Raw genomic sequence first — 13,008 nt, 5'->3', positions numbered from 1 at the left:
GTGATTTACATTAGTTTTTAAGATATTTTGTTACTTTGGTAAAGTAAATAAGCATTATTTAAGATTATAGTACATGTAGACAAACCTCATTCTGCTTCTACAAAAAATAAGCCTTCACAATTAGACTTTTGCTATCCTGATGTCCTTAAAACATGGCAACATTCTACTCCTAAATCAGGGATTTAAAAATGGGTGAACAATAGCTGTAAATCAAAGAGTCAAGGCTATGGGAAATCCAAGATGGCCGCTTGGCTTTTCCCAGCTCCCTAACAAACCTCATTTTTATTTGATGGGTTAAAGCCTTCCCTGGCTACAGGGTTAATGCCCTCATAATTTAAAAAATCATGTTTCATTGATTATGTTTTGTTAATTGTTAAAGTAAGTTTCTAGTTTTGTTAATTAAGGTCTAGCGTTTACTAAGACTCACTTCTGAGGTAGTTCCTTGTTATGTTATATTGCTAAAAGGTTTAATTAAGTTATTAAAAAAGACACTCTAAGTTTGTTTCTAAAGCTTATCTCAGTAACCAATCTTCAGATAAAGATCAGACACTCCACTCCCTGATGTACAAACAGGAGATTAACACCAGGCTGTATAGTCATTTAACAAATGAAGTCAGATGACCTGGGGTATACTGGGCTATACCTAATGAAAGTTCTTGACTTAGATTCTTGCTTGTGACCTTACTAATAACTGCTAGCTGTACTATTTTCTATGTCGCTTGTTTCAGAAGATTTTTTACGTTACCAGATGTGTAACTGAGCCTGTGATAAAATGCTGATATGCAGTTCCATATGAGATCAATGATTGTAACAAAGTAACTCTAGATATGGGAAGAGACAACAAGAGGGAATATTTTCCTGGACCAAGAGGCTAGTAAGACAGGCATGGTCCAGAGACTTTTGCGACTCACAAGCCCTGGCCTAGTAACAGCACATTGAGTGGCCTGTCAATGGAATCTTCGGTAGGCCTGGGAATGACCCTTCCCAGCACCTTGGGACACAGTGGCCATGAAATGCCCCAAAGCATGGTCGAATATGGGGCTATAAAAGGACCCTGCTGACTGGAAGGTGGTGCTTACCAGCTGCCTCTATAAGGATTACTTCGTGACCACTGGAAGCTTCTGACCTTCAATATTCCCTGAAAGGAGTTCAGGGTGGAGATCAGAAATAAGGCACTCGGTGCTCTGGGAAAAACCCACAAGAACCGGCCTTCAGATAGTCAGATGTTTTCAGGTAAAGATTTTATGAGCCCAAATTCTTGCATCTTCTCCTACCCAGAGAAACACTAAGGTTGCGAACCAATTTCTGGGCCTGGTTCTCCTGGCTAGCCCCTGAGCAACTTTTCTACTTCTATTAATCTTTGCGGCCACATACCTTTAACTTTCTTGTAAAGTTTGTTTCTTCTAGAATACAACAAATCTCCAAGTGGAAGTATGACAAGAATATTCCCTGACCGACAAACACCTAGACAATGCTGAAACAAGTCACCTTATCATTCCATGGACTCTCATCTCCCTCCAAAAACGCATCCTGACAGAGAGCAGGCAAAGGGAACCCAGAGCCCCACGATGCCCCTATTCAGCCTGAAGAAGCCAGAGTGGTCATCGCCCCTTTTCCTTTGAGACTGGGTTCCCAAATGCCTGAGAAGGGAAGTAGGTAGGTAGGTAGACATGAGCAGGGTATCAAAAGGGGCCAAAGAATTGGCCCTAAAATTAACGAGAGGGAGGAAAGTGATGATCCCAGGATGAAAGAGCGGATGAAACCAAGGAGGGTTTTGGAATGCAGGAACTGAAAAAACAGACCTTCTTGTCTTTCCCTCCCCCATGTTGTAACTATTAGTGGAACAGTAGAACCTGTCTCCCCTCCTACCCCATGGGGAGAAGGTATTTGCTCCACTCTTCCCCCACGCAGTATGCATGCCTCATCCAATCAGCAAATGACCCACAAGACCCCTATCCCACTCCTTGTACCCTGGGTATAAAAGTGGACTAAGGACCCTTGTTCAACATCGGTTCTCCCTTGAGCTGGCCCACTGTTCTAACAGCATCTCCCAGTCTAATAAATTTTATTTCCCTCTCATTCTGTCTCATGTCTGGAAATTCTTTTCCAACCTGCAACCGGACCAAAACAGAGGCCAGTTTTGGGCGGTTACCAGGAAAAAACACAGTAAAAGGTAAGGTTTGTTACGGAGATTTAAGTCTCTGCCTTAAAAATGTCTCTTTGGCAGGTGGGTTACTTCAAGCTAAAAACAATGAAGGCCTGAAGGCCTCGGGAAAAAACTTGGACCTTCCCCCTAACTGCCTAAAAAAGAATTTAGATATAAGACCTGTTCCCAAATACAGCTATCTCTAGAGATATCTGCAAAGACTGTGGGTTACATGTGCAGGGAAAACTCTAGAGATCAGGTCCACTCTGAATCCCATTGTTTCTCCATGGCCCGGGCAAGCATTTATTTACCAAATATTTGCTTTCTCTTTTGTTTTTCACCTCCATGTCAATTGTCTTTCTCCCTTCTGAAGTCCCAAACCACTACCCCAAACATCTCTTGTCTTTAACTGAAGATAGTATTGTTGTTGTTATTGTTGTTCAGTCCCTAAGTCACGTCTGACTCTTTGAGACCCCATGGACTGCAGCACGCCGGGCTTTCTTCATCTTCACTATCTCCCAGAGCTTGCTCAAACTCATGTCCATTGAGTCCGTGATGCCATCCAGCCATCTCTTCCTCTGTCATCCCCTTCTCCCCCTTCCCTCTATCTTTTCCAGCATCAGGGTCTTCGCCAATAGAAGTCAGCTCTTCACATCAGGTGACCAAAATATTGGAGCTTTAGCTTCAGCATCAGTCCTTCATTCAGGGTTGATTTCCTTTAGGATTGACTGGCTTGATCTTGTGGTCCAAGGCACTGTATTAAGATAGTATTAAGGTTCATTAGTGGTTTTGGCCATTTTGGTGAGTTACTCAGTTTTCCTGGGTCTCTCCCAGGTAGATGTGTTACGAAACTTTGATTGTCTCCTATTAATCTTCCTCATATCAGGGCTTCCCTAGTGGCTCCGTGGTATGGAACCTGCCTACCAATGCAGGAGACCCAGATTCGATCCCTGGGTTGGGAAGTTCTCTTGGAGAAGGGAATGGCAACCCACTCCTGTATTCTTGTCTGGGAAATCCCATGGACAGAGGAGCCTGTGGGCTACAGTCCACGGGGTGGCAAAAGAGTCAGACACAACTGAGCAACTAATGCTTTTCACCTTCATGTCAATTTAATTCTTAGATCAAGCGGAAGAACCTAGAAGGGTAGAGGAAAATGTATTTCTCTCTGACAATGGCTAATGTCTTGAGAAATAAAACTTTAGGGTTTGATGACAGAATGGACATATCACACAAATGAAGTGATGAAATAAAATTATTTTAAAGCAAGACCAGAAAATTTTAACAAAATTTTCTCTGCCATTTGAGTCACTCTCCCTCCCTTTAGCGTGCATTGTGTGTGTGCATCTTGCATGTGCTTTCTACTTTAACTGGGTCCCCTTAGAAGACAGAGGAATGCCTAGTCACCAAAACAACAAAAAGGTAATTACCTCCTGACACCAGCAAGTAACCACTTAGGAGATGGTATTTTTTTCTTAATCCTGTAAGAGATCACGATGACCCACTACTCACCTTGTCAGACTATTTAAACTGTCAGAATGTCACTTTGATATAGAACCTTTTGTCTCAAAAATGTCTATAATCGTGCTTTAACATCTAAAAAGAGAACCGACCTCAGAGCTTCTTGAAAAACTGTCTCCCGGCTTGTAAACCTTCAGGTTGACTGGAATAAAATCTTCTATTTCTTTCTTAGATTGATTTTTGATTCATTTTTTTCATCAACAGAAGCATCAAAAATGACCCTAGTTTTTCTTTCCAAATCAAAAAGTTGCCAACTTTCCAGCTAACAATAAGAATCCTAAAAGCCTATTTTTTTTAATCAATTGGCTTTATTTTTTGGAACTATTTTATGTTTACAGAAAATTGAGCTGAAAATACAGAGTTCTCTCCCTCCCAACAGTTTCCTCATTATCGCCTTGCATTAGTATGGTACAGTTATAAGTCCATGGGGTCTCTAGGAGTCGGACACGACTGAGCAACTTCACTTTCACTTTTCCCTTTCATGCATTGGAGAAGGAAATGGCAACCCACTCCAGTGTTCTTGCCTGGAGAATCCCAGGGACAGGGGAGCCTGGTGGGCTGCTGTCTCTGGGGTCGCAAAGAGTCAGACATGACTGACGCGACTTAGCAGCAGCAGTAAGCCTATTATTATGCCAGCAAATTTGGAAAACTCAGCAGTGGCCACAGGACTGGAAAAGGTCAGTTTTCATTCCAATCCCAAAGAAAGGCAATGCCCAAGAATGCTCAAACTACCGCACAATTGCACTCATCTCACACGCTAGCAAAGTAACGCTTAAAATTCTCCAAGCCAGGTTTCAGCAATATGTGAACCGTGAACTTCCTGATGTTCAAGCTGGTTTTAGAAAAGGCAGAGGAACCAGAGATCAAATTGCCAACATCCGCTGGATCATCAAAAAAGCAAGAGAGCTCCAGAAAAACATCTAGTTCTGCTTTTTTGACTATGCCTAAGCCTTTGACTGTGTGGATCAGAACAAACTGTGGAAAATTCTTAAAGAGATGGGAATACCAGACCACCTGACCTGCCTCTTGAGAAACCTGTATGCTGGTCAGGAAGCAACAGTTAGAACTGGACATGGAACAACAGACTGGTTCCAAATCGGTAAAGGATTTGTATATCAAGGCTGTATATTGTCACCCTGCTTATTTAACTTATATGCAGAGTACATCATGAGAAACACTGGACTGGAAGAAGCACAAGCTGGAATCAAGATTGCAGGGAGAAATATCAATAACCTCAGATATGCAGATGACACCACCCTTATGGCAGAAAGCGAAGAAGAACTAAAAAGCCTCTTGATGAAAGTGAAAGAGGAGAGTGAAAAAGTGGGCTTAAAACTCAACATTCAGAAAACTAAGATCATGGCATCCGGTCCCATCACTTCATGGCAAATAGATGGGGAAACAGTGGAAACGGTGATAGACTTTTTTGGGGGGGCTCCAGAATCACTGCAGATGGTGACTGCAGCCATGAAATTAAAAGATGTTTGCTCCTTGGAAGAAAAGTTATGGCCAACCTAGACAGCATATTAAAAAGCAGACACATTACTTTACCAAAAAAGGTCCATCTAGTCAACAGTATGATTTTTCCATAGTCATGTATGGATGTGAGAGCTGGACCATAAAGAAAGCTCACCACCGAAGAATTGATGCTTTTGAACTGTGGTGTTGGAGAAGACTTTTGGGAATCCCTTGGACTGCAAGGGGATCCAACCAGTCCATCCTAAATATTCATTGGAAGGACTGATGCTGAAGCTGAAACTCCAATATTTTGGCCACCTGATGTGAAAAACAGACTCATTGGAAAAGACCCTGATGCTGGGAAAGACTGAAGGCAGGAGGAGAAGGGGATGACAGAGGATGAGATGGTTGGATGGCATCACCGACTCGATGGACATGAGTTTGAGTAAAGTCCAGGAGTTGGTGATGGACAGGGAGGCCTGGCATGCTCCAGTTTATGGGGTCGCAAAGAGTCGGACATGACTGAATGACTGGACTGAACTGAACTGAGGCCTATTATTTCACATGTAACAAACAGTATTAAAGATGTATATATTAGATCATTTCTCCTCAATAGTGAGAATTTGGTTGCGTTTATGTTCCCCTGGTGGCTCAGAGGGTAAAGCATCTGCCTGCAATGTGGGAGACCTGGGTTCAATTCCTAGGCTGGGAAGATCCCCTGGAGAAGGAAATGGCAACCCACTCCAGTACCCTTACCTGGAGAATCCCAAGGACAGAGGAGCCTGGCGGGCTACAGTCCATGGGGTCGCACAGAGTCGGACACGACTGAGCGACTTCACTTTCACTTTCACTTTTCATGTTAAAAACTACTGTAGAATTTCTGGTTATTTCCCGGTATCTGAAAATTGATGCCTATAGCACATTTGGCCACTAGATGGAGCTGAACACTGGGAAATGCAGCCTCACCGTGTTTTGGTGGCCAAGAAAGTAGGTCAGTGAGTCAGATTCTTTAATTCCACATGTGGGTGCCGATTTCAAAGGGTGAATTTGGCCCCGGTTCACCAAATTCATATTAACACAGATCAGCCTAACCATCGAGATGATTAAGAGTAACTAGCAGAGCACCTGTGCCGGGCAGCTTATATAAGTATTTTTACTAGAAAATATGAAAAATTAAAAGGGAAAAAAATAACTGTCTTCTAAACATTACTGTCAGAGCATGAAGATTTTTAGAGATATAAATAGCGATCTGCTTCTGTGTGCAGTAAAAAACTTACCTCTACTGTTTAAATTATGCAGAACATTGTCTGCCTTTCCATCAGAGAATAATAAGCCTTCTCATGTGAACAGTGCCTTGCGCAAAATGTTTGGAGATTTTCTGATTTGAGTTAAACCTCACAGTTCTGTGAGGCAGACGTTTCATAGATGAGCAGACAAGCTCAGAGAGGTTCACTAACTTGTCCTAAATCTCACAGCCAAAAGCTAGAGAACCAGGCTGTGAAGTGGTGAGTGATGCTGGAACCACCAGCCGAGTCAGAAACCTTTTTGTTCTTATCCATTCTCTGCCTCCCATGCCTATTAGAGCTGGAGGGAGAAAATCACCCTTAAAATCCCAATTTCTGTTTTTCCATTTGAAAAACGATGAGATGGTCCCTAAGTCAGTGTACCTTAAATGTAAATGTATTCAGTCTCTGGAGATCTTGTTAAAATGCTGATTCTGATACCATAGATATGAACTGGACCTGAGAGTGTTTCTAGCCAGCTCCCCCAGTGATAATCACACTGCTGATTGGAGGACCACATTGTCCAATTTCGGGCAGCTAATATCTAACGTGTTGGCTTCCCAGGTGGCTCTAGTGGTAAGGAGCCTGCTTGCCACCACAGGTAGATATAAGAGAAATGGGTTCGATCCCTGAATTGGGAAGATCTCCTGGAGAAGGGAATGGCAACCCACTTCAATATTCTAGCCTGGAGAATCCCATGGACAGAGGAGCCTTACGGGCTACAGTCCATAGGGTGGCAAAGAGTTGGACACAACTCTTTGTGTTGTGTTTGAAGTGACTTAGCAATGACTAACATCTGCAAGGGATGTGCCAACAGTAAGAAATGAGCAAGCCATGTATCTGCAGTTTGGTAGCTATTTGAAAGGAACTCTATTGCCTGGTATTGATCTATATTTTATGTGTCTAGATTAGTTGGAGTCTAGCAGATCCTACTGAAGAATGCAACTGTTATTCCAATTATCAGCCAGAATTTCCTTATCATTTTTGGTTTTTATTGCTGATTGATAGCATACCTGGCATCTCAGATGGAGTCACCCCAGATTTCCTGCATGACATCTGATCTGAAGCCCATGTTTTATATCTTTGCAATGCAAAACCATAGTCTCTACCTAATTACATGCTGGGACACAGGTAAGCATCCTATTTCCTAAATAAATAACCTCAAGATTTTATACTCTCTCCATCCTGGAACATGCTTTAATCTCCACGTGCTAGGGGGTTAGTAAACCATAGCATGTGCTTGAGACCCATTTGTCTGAGAGATTTTGCATTTGTTCTATGCAGTGCTTTACGATTTATAAAAGCATTTTCACCTAACTCATTTGATCCTACAAAAATGTGGTGAATTAGATAGGGAAGTTACCATTTTCCCTATTGTGGAGGAAGAGACAAAGTCTCCAGAAAGATTGTGAGAGGCAGGAACACAGCCAGGGTCTCCTGACTAAACCCCAAGCGCCTTCCACTGCACAACACGGCTCTTCTACTCTACCTCATGTTCAATGTACGTGTGAATCTGTGAGCAAGGAGTGAGTTGATGCTGTAGGTGAAAGAAAAGGAAATAAGGGGGTAAGCTTGGCATCACTGTGTTAGAAGAAACTAAGAAATAAAAGTAGAACGTTGAGGCAGGTTGATGGCTAGGAAAAATCTGAAGCTTCTGGTGACCTATTTAAAAACTCTAGGCTTGATTTCTACAGACCCACAACTTCAAAGGTCAATGACTCTTTCTAGAATGAATGTCTGAAATCAGGCCCACAAAAGTCCACTCAAGCCTAATTCATTCATCCAATGTCTACTGAATGCTGACTGCATGTGAGAAAATTTAGGAGATGCAAAGATGAAGACACATTCTTGGGCCATAAAAAGTTTCTTATTTAATGTGTCTGTTACTTGCTCCGTCGTGTCCAGCTCTAAGTGACCCCATGGACTGTAGTCCACCAGGCTCCTCTGTCCATGGAACTCACCAGGCAAGAACACTGGAGTTGGTTGCCATCTCCTTCTCCAGAGGATCGTCCCAACCCAGGGACTGAACCCAAGTCTCTCGCACGGCATGTGGATTCTTTACCGTCTGAGCCATCAGGGAAGCCCAATAGAGGGGGTTAATTATTTCAGTTACTCATGGACTGATTCATTTCAAATATGATGCTGCACCTTGCTACATGCCAAACACTACCCCAGGTGCAGAGCAACGGCAGGGACTAAGACAAAGCCCTTGATGTTTTATTTTTCCATCTGAAAAATGATGAGATGGTCCTTAAGGCAGTGCACCTTCGATTTAAATGCACTCAGTTCCTGGAGATCTTGTTAAAAGGCAGTTTCTGATTTAATTGGTCTGGGGTGGGCCTGAGAGTCTGCATTTCTAACCAGTTCCCCTGGTGATGATCATGCTGCTGATTGGAGAACCACACTATGAAGTCTTCCCTGACCTCAAAGACTTCACTTGGCTGGTATTGTTGTTGTTGCTGTTGCTGTTCAGTCACTCTGTCATGGCAGACTCTTTGTGACCCCATGGACTGCAGCACGCCAGGCCTCCCTCTCCTTCACTATCTCCCAGAGTTTCCTCAGACCCATGTCCCCTGAGTCGGTGATGCCATCCAACCATCTCATCCTCGGTTGCTCCCTTCTCCTCTCACCTTCAATCTTTCCCAGCATCAGGGTCTTTTCCAATGAGTCAGTTCTTCGCATCAGGTGGCCAAAGTTCTGGAGCTTCAGCTTCAGCAACAGTTCTTCCAATGAATATTCAGGGTTGATTTCCTGTAGGATGGACTCGTTTGATGTCTTTGCTGTTCAAGGGACTCTCAAGAATCTTCTCCAACACCACAGTTAGACGCATCAATTCTTCCGCACTCGGCCTTCTTTATGGTCCAACTCTCACATCCATATAGGATACCGAAAAAATCAGTACGATAAGTGCCACAATGCAGGGTGACGAGGTCCCAAGTTTCCATAGAATCATAGAGAAGGGCATCTATTCCAATCTTGAGTCAGGAGACTCTTTCTTTCAAAAGAGACATTTAAGCTGAGCCAAGCTGGAGTAGAGGGGAAAACATATGTACACAGTTCTAGAAGCAATGCTATATGATAGATATTTAATAGCCATTTCTCTAGGAGTAGTTGAGAAAGCCCGAATTTGTGGATTTTGCCCATTTCCTTGATATAAATACTCCCACCATGGCTGACTCCCAAACCAACAGGACATCACTGAACACATGATTGGGAGAAGACGCGCACCAAACTCACAAGCAACTAAAAATCCCCTTCAGAGCATCACTGCCGAGAGGTCATATGATGCTTCTAGGGAATTCCAAGCAGTCCTGTGGGGCGAGAACTCACCGTGGGGGGTGGGGGCAGCAGGCAGGGGAGAGGAGTGCAGGCAAAAAAGGGAGAGAAGGCTGGAAAGGACCACATGCCATTTTAAACAGTTTGGACTTCATCCAAAGGTAAATACGGAGCCACTGAACAGTTTTAAAAGGGAGTGACCTTGGTGATAATAATACCTGTAGAGTGATGGAGCCTGACCACAGTGTTCTGGATGCAAATAAGGAGCAGTCCTGGGAAGCGGAAGCAGTGAGTCCAGACAGTATCTATACTTTCCTGCTAAGCAAACCAACCAAAGATGAAAGCAGAACTGTTGGGTAACTTGCAGCCCCAAATCCCTGATTCAGAGATTTAACATGAAAGAAAAAGTGATTGCCTTTAAATGAATATGACAGGGAATTCCCTGGCAGTACAGTAGTTAGAACTCTGTGTTTTCACTCCTGGGTTAAATCTCTGGTTGGGGAACTAGGATTCCACAGGCCATTTGCTTGCTGAACTAAGACTTAACAAATAAATGAATACGGTAAAGAGCCAGTAAGGAGAAGAGGGGACCACTGATGGAGGAAGGTCTCTGAGAGCAGGTAAGGATGGGACCCCAAGTTCAGATGACCTAGTACAGGGTAGAGGAGTATAAGGACCATGAGATTAAGGACATGTAATTAACGCTAAAAAAACAATCCAAAGTAGTGCTCGGAGGACTAGCCTCTTGTTCATTCTTCTCAATGCTGCCTCGCCAGCGCCTGGAACATGGTGAATGCTCATTGCTCAGTCATGCCTGACTCTTTGCAACTACATGGACTGTAGCCTGCCAGGCTCCTCTGTCCATGGAATTCTCCAGGCAAGATTACTGGAGTAGGTTGCCATTTCCTTCTCCAGGGGGAACATGGTGGATGCTCGGCAATTATTTGCCAAGTGAATTAATGCATGAACAGCTAAGAGGTACTACTGACGAGACCCATGCTTTGCGGCAGGTCTGTGAAAATGATGGTAATGTGTATGCTCTTGAATTCTTACAACTGCTCTGAGAGGTGGACAATTCTTCCTACTTTGCAGATGAGGAAAGAAAGATGTAGAGAGATACAGACATGAAGGCGTTCAGGATACGCCACCCCAAAATATATTGCTTTGGTATGATGGTCATTTTGAGCTGAAGGAATTTGAGAAATAGTTCCTCTCTGAAAGGTTCTCCGATCTTCCCTTTTCTACCTAAAAATAGAAAAAAGTTTCCCAGGAGGAAGTTGCCCTCACTGTACCAGAAAGAGAACATCCTTGTCCCCAGAGATGGGGAGTTGATACTGAAATGTACAATCAGTCTGTACAAACATACTGAAATAGCCCTTCTCTTCCACGAATTCCCCTCATGGGTCTCCTGGTCACTTCCCCACGACGCTCTGTTATCATTTTTGATAACAGAGCCCAGCCCCTTTGTTATCATTTCTTTTCTAAAAGCTACAAAAGCTTCTTGCTGTGATCACTTCTTTGGGTTGTCCTTCTCTTGTAAAATTTGATTAAAATGTGTACACTTTTCCCTCTGTTACTATGTCTTATGTCAGTTCAATTCTTAGACCCAGTTGTAGCCCCTAAGAGAATGGAGAATTTTTTCCTCCCCTACAGAAACTTGCCCATAATCACACAGCTAATGAGTAGCAGATGTGTGATTTAATCCAGGTCAATCTGTTTCAAATTCCTGCTTTTTAACAATGATGATGATTTTAAATGTCTGGCTTTTACACATTCTGTCACATTGCCATTTTACCGTATTCGCAAAGTACTGATGCCTGAACTCACCCCAGACCAACTGAACCAGAATCCCTGGATGTGGGACCCAGGTATCAGTATATTCTAAAAATATCTTCAGGTGATTCCAACGTGCAGAGAAAGTTGGAACCTACCTCATTAACTCATTTCCTAGTTTGAGACTACAGATCTTTTCTAGATCTGCCATTTTATTTTGAAGGAAAATTTTTGCAAATACACCAAACAAAACATTTCACTTTATTTTCATCGAGTCAGTAAAGTACCAGGCCTACAGTAAGCATCCTGTCATTGGACAGTGTTCTCTAAAGCACTAATTTAATACCTTTATAGAGAAGTAGTAAATATTTGAATTAAAAATTGAAAATATTCAGAAAGAAAGAGGAAAACTTGTGCTACCTTATGTCAGTAGAATAAGTATAAATAAGCTAATTACAGAGAGACAGAAGCTAGCACTTAAGCATGGAGCATGTGGCACCATAAATCCCAGCTCAATGCTCACTAATTTGTAAACTTCAGCAAGTTAACCTCTCTGTGCACCATTTCCCTCTCCTATACAGTGGAGTTGCTGATAGTACCTACTTCCCAGGATTGTTAAGAGAAATGAAATGAGTTAATATGTGTAACCACGTGGAGCACAGGAGCATTTTGTGTCAGTCAGGGTTGTAATTGCCTATCTTTTCATCCAAGAGTAAGAAAATTTTTGTCTGTTTTCTTCCCAGCCTGCTACATGCGGCCTTCCATCAATGCTTATTATCGTTATTTTAAAAATAAGATAATTATGTAAAATAACTGTCCAGCCTGTGTGTGAATGCCACTCAAAAATATTCACTGAATCTAAAACTAAAACTACAAAATTTACTCATAAAGCATGTTATGACATCATTCTTTTGAGGAACTTGGTAAACCACTCTAAAATAAAGAAACTGATAGCTTCATTTAAAAAAATATGATTAGATAGTCAGGCCTTAAATTTTACATGTTATCATTCAAATAATATTGACCTTAGGTTAGAATAAAAATATGCAAAAATAAAAATGATTCAATATTAAAACTATAGAAGCACAGTGACTTTACCCTTTTTCTTAGCTTTGTTATTACATCATCATTTTATAGGCTACCTGTTTTTCCCTACTGATATTAACTTCTCAACAACAGTTGAGAAGGAGAAAGAAAAGATAGGAAATATTCCAACAACTGAACTGCACTGAATAGTTTAATGTTGCCCTTTTAATAGCTGGAAATTTTTCATGAAACAGCTCTGGCCACTCCACGACTTGTGAAACAAGTAATTTAGGAAGCTAGTGCTTTGTGAGCAATTCATAGCCCTTAAGGAAGTTGGAACAATGAAATGTACACTGTGCCTATGAGTCATCCCTCAGATACTGGCATTTTTTTCAACAAGCCTCTGTAATGAGAGAAAAAATTATCCTTTCACACAAGCTTCTGAGGCCTGTTATCACTTTGTAGATTGAGTAACCCTTGGAGACAAGGCAATCTACTGGCCTGACAGCGTGGAAACAGCTTCCAGAC

The sequence above is a fragment of the Bubalus kerabau genome, chromosome 9 (assembly GCF_029407905.1).
Source record: "Bubalus kerabau isolate K-KA32 ecotype Philippines breed swamp buffalo chromosome 9, PCC_UOA_SB_1v2, whole genome shotgun sequence".
In the NCBI taxonomy this organism is placed as follows: Eukaryota; Metazoa; Chordata; class Mammalia; order Artiodactyla; family Bovidae; genus Bubalus; species Bubalus kerabau.
Note: the sequence above shows the minus strand (reverse complement) of the source record.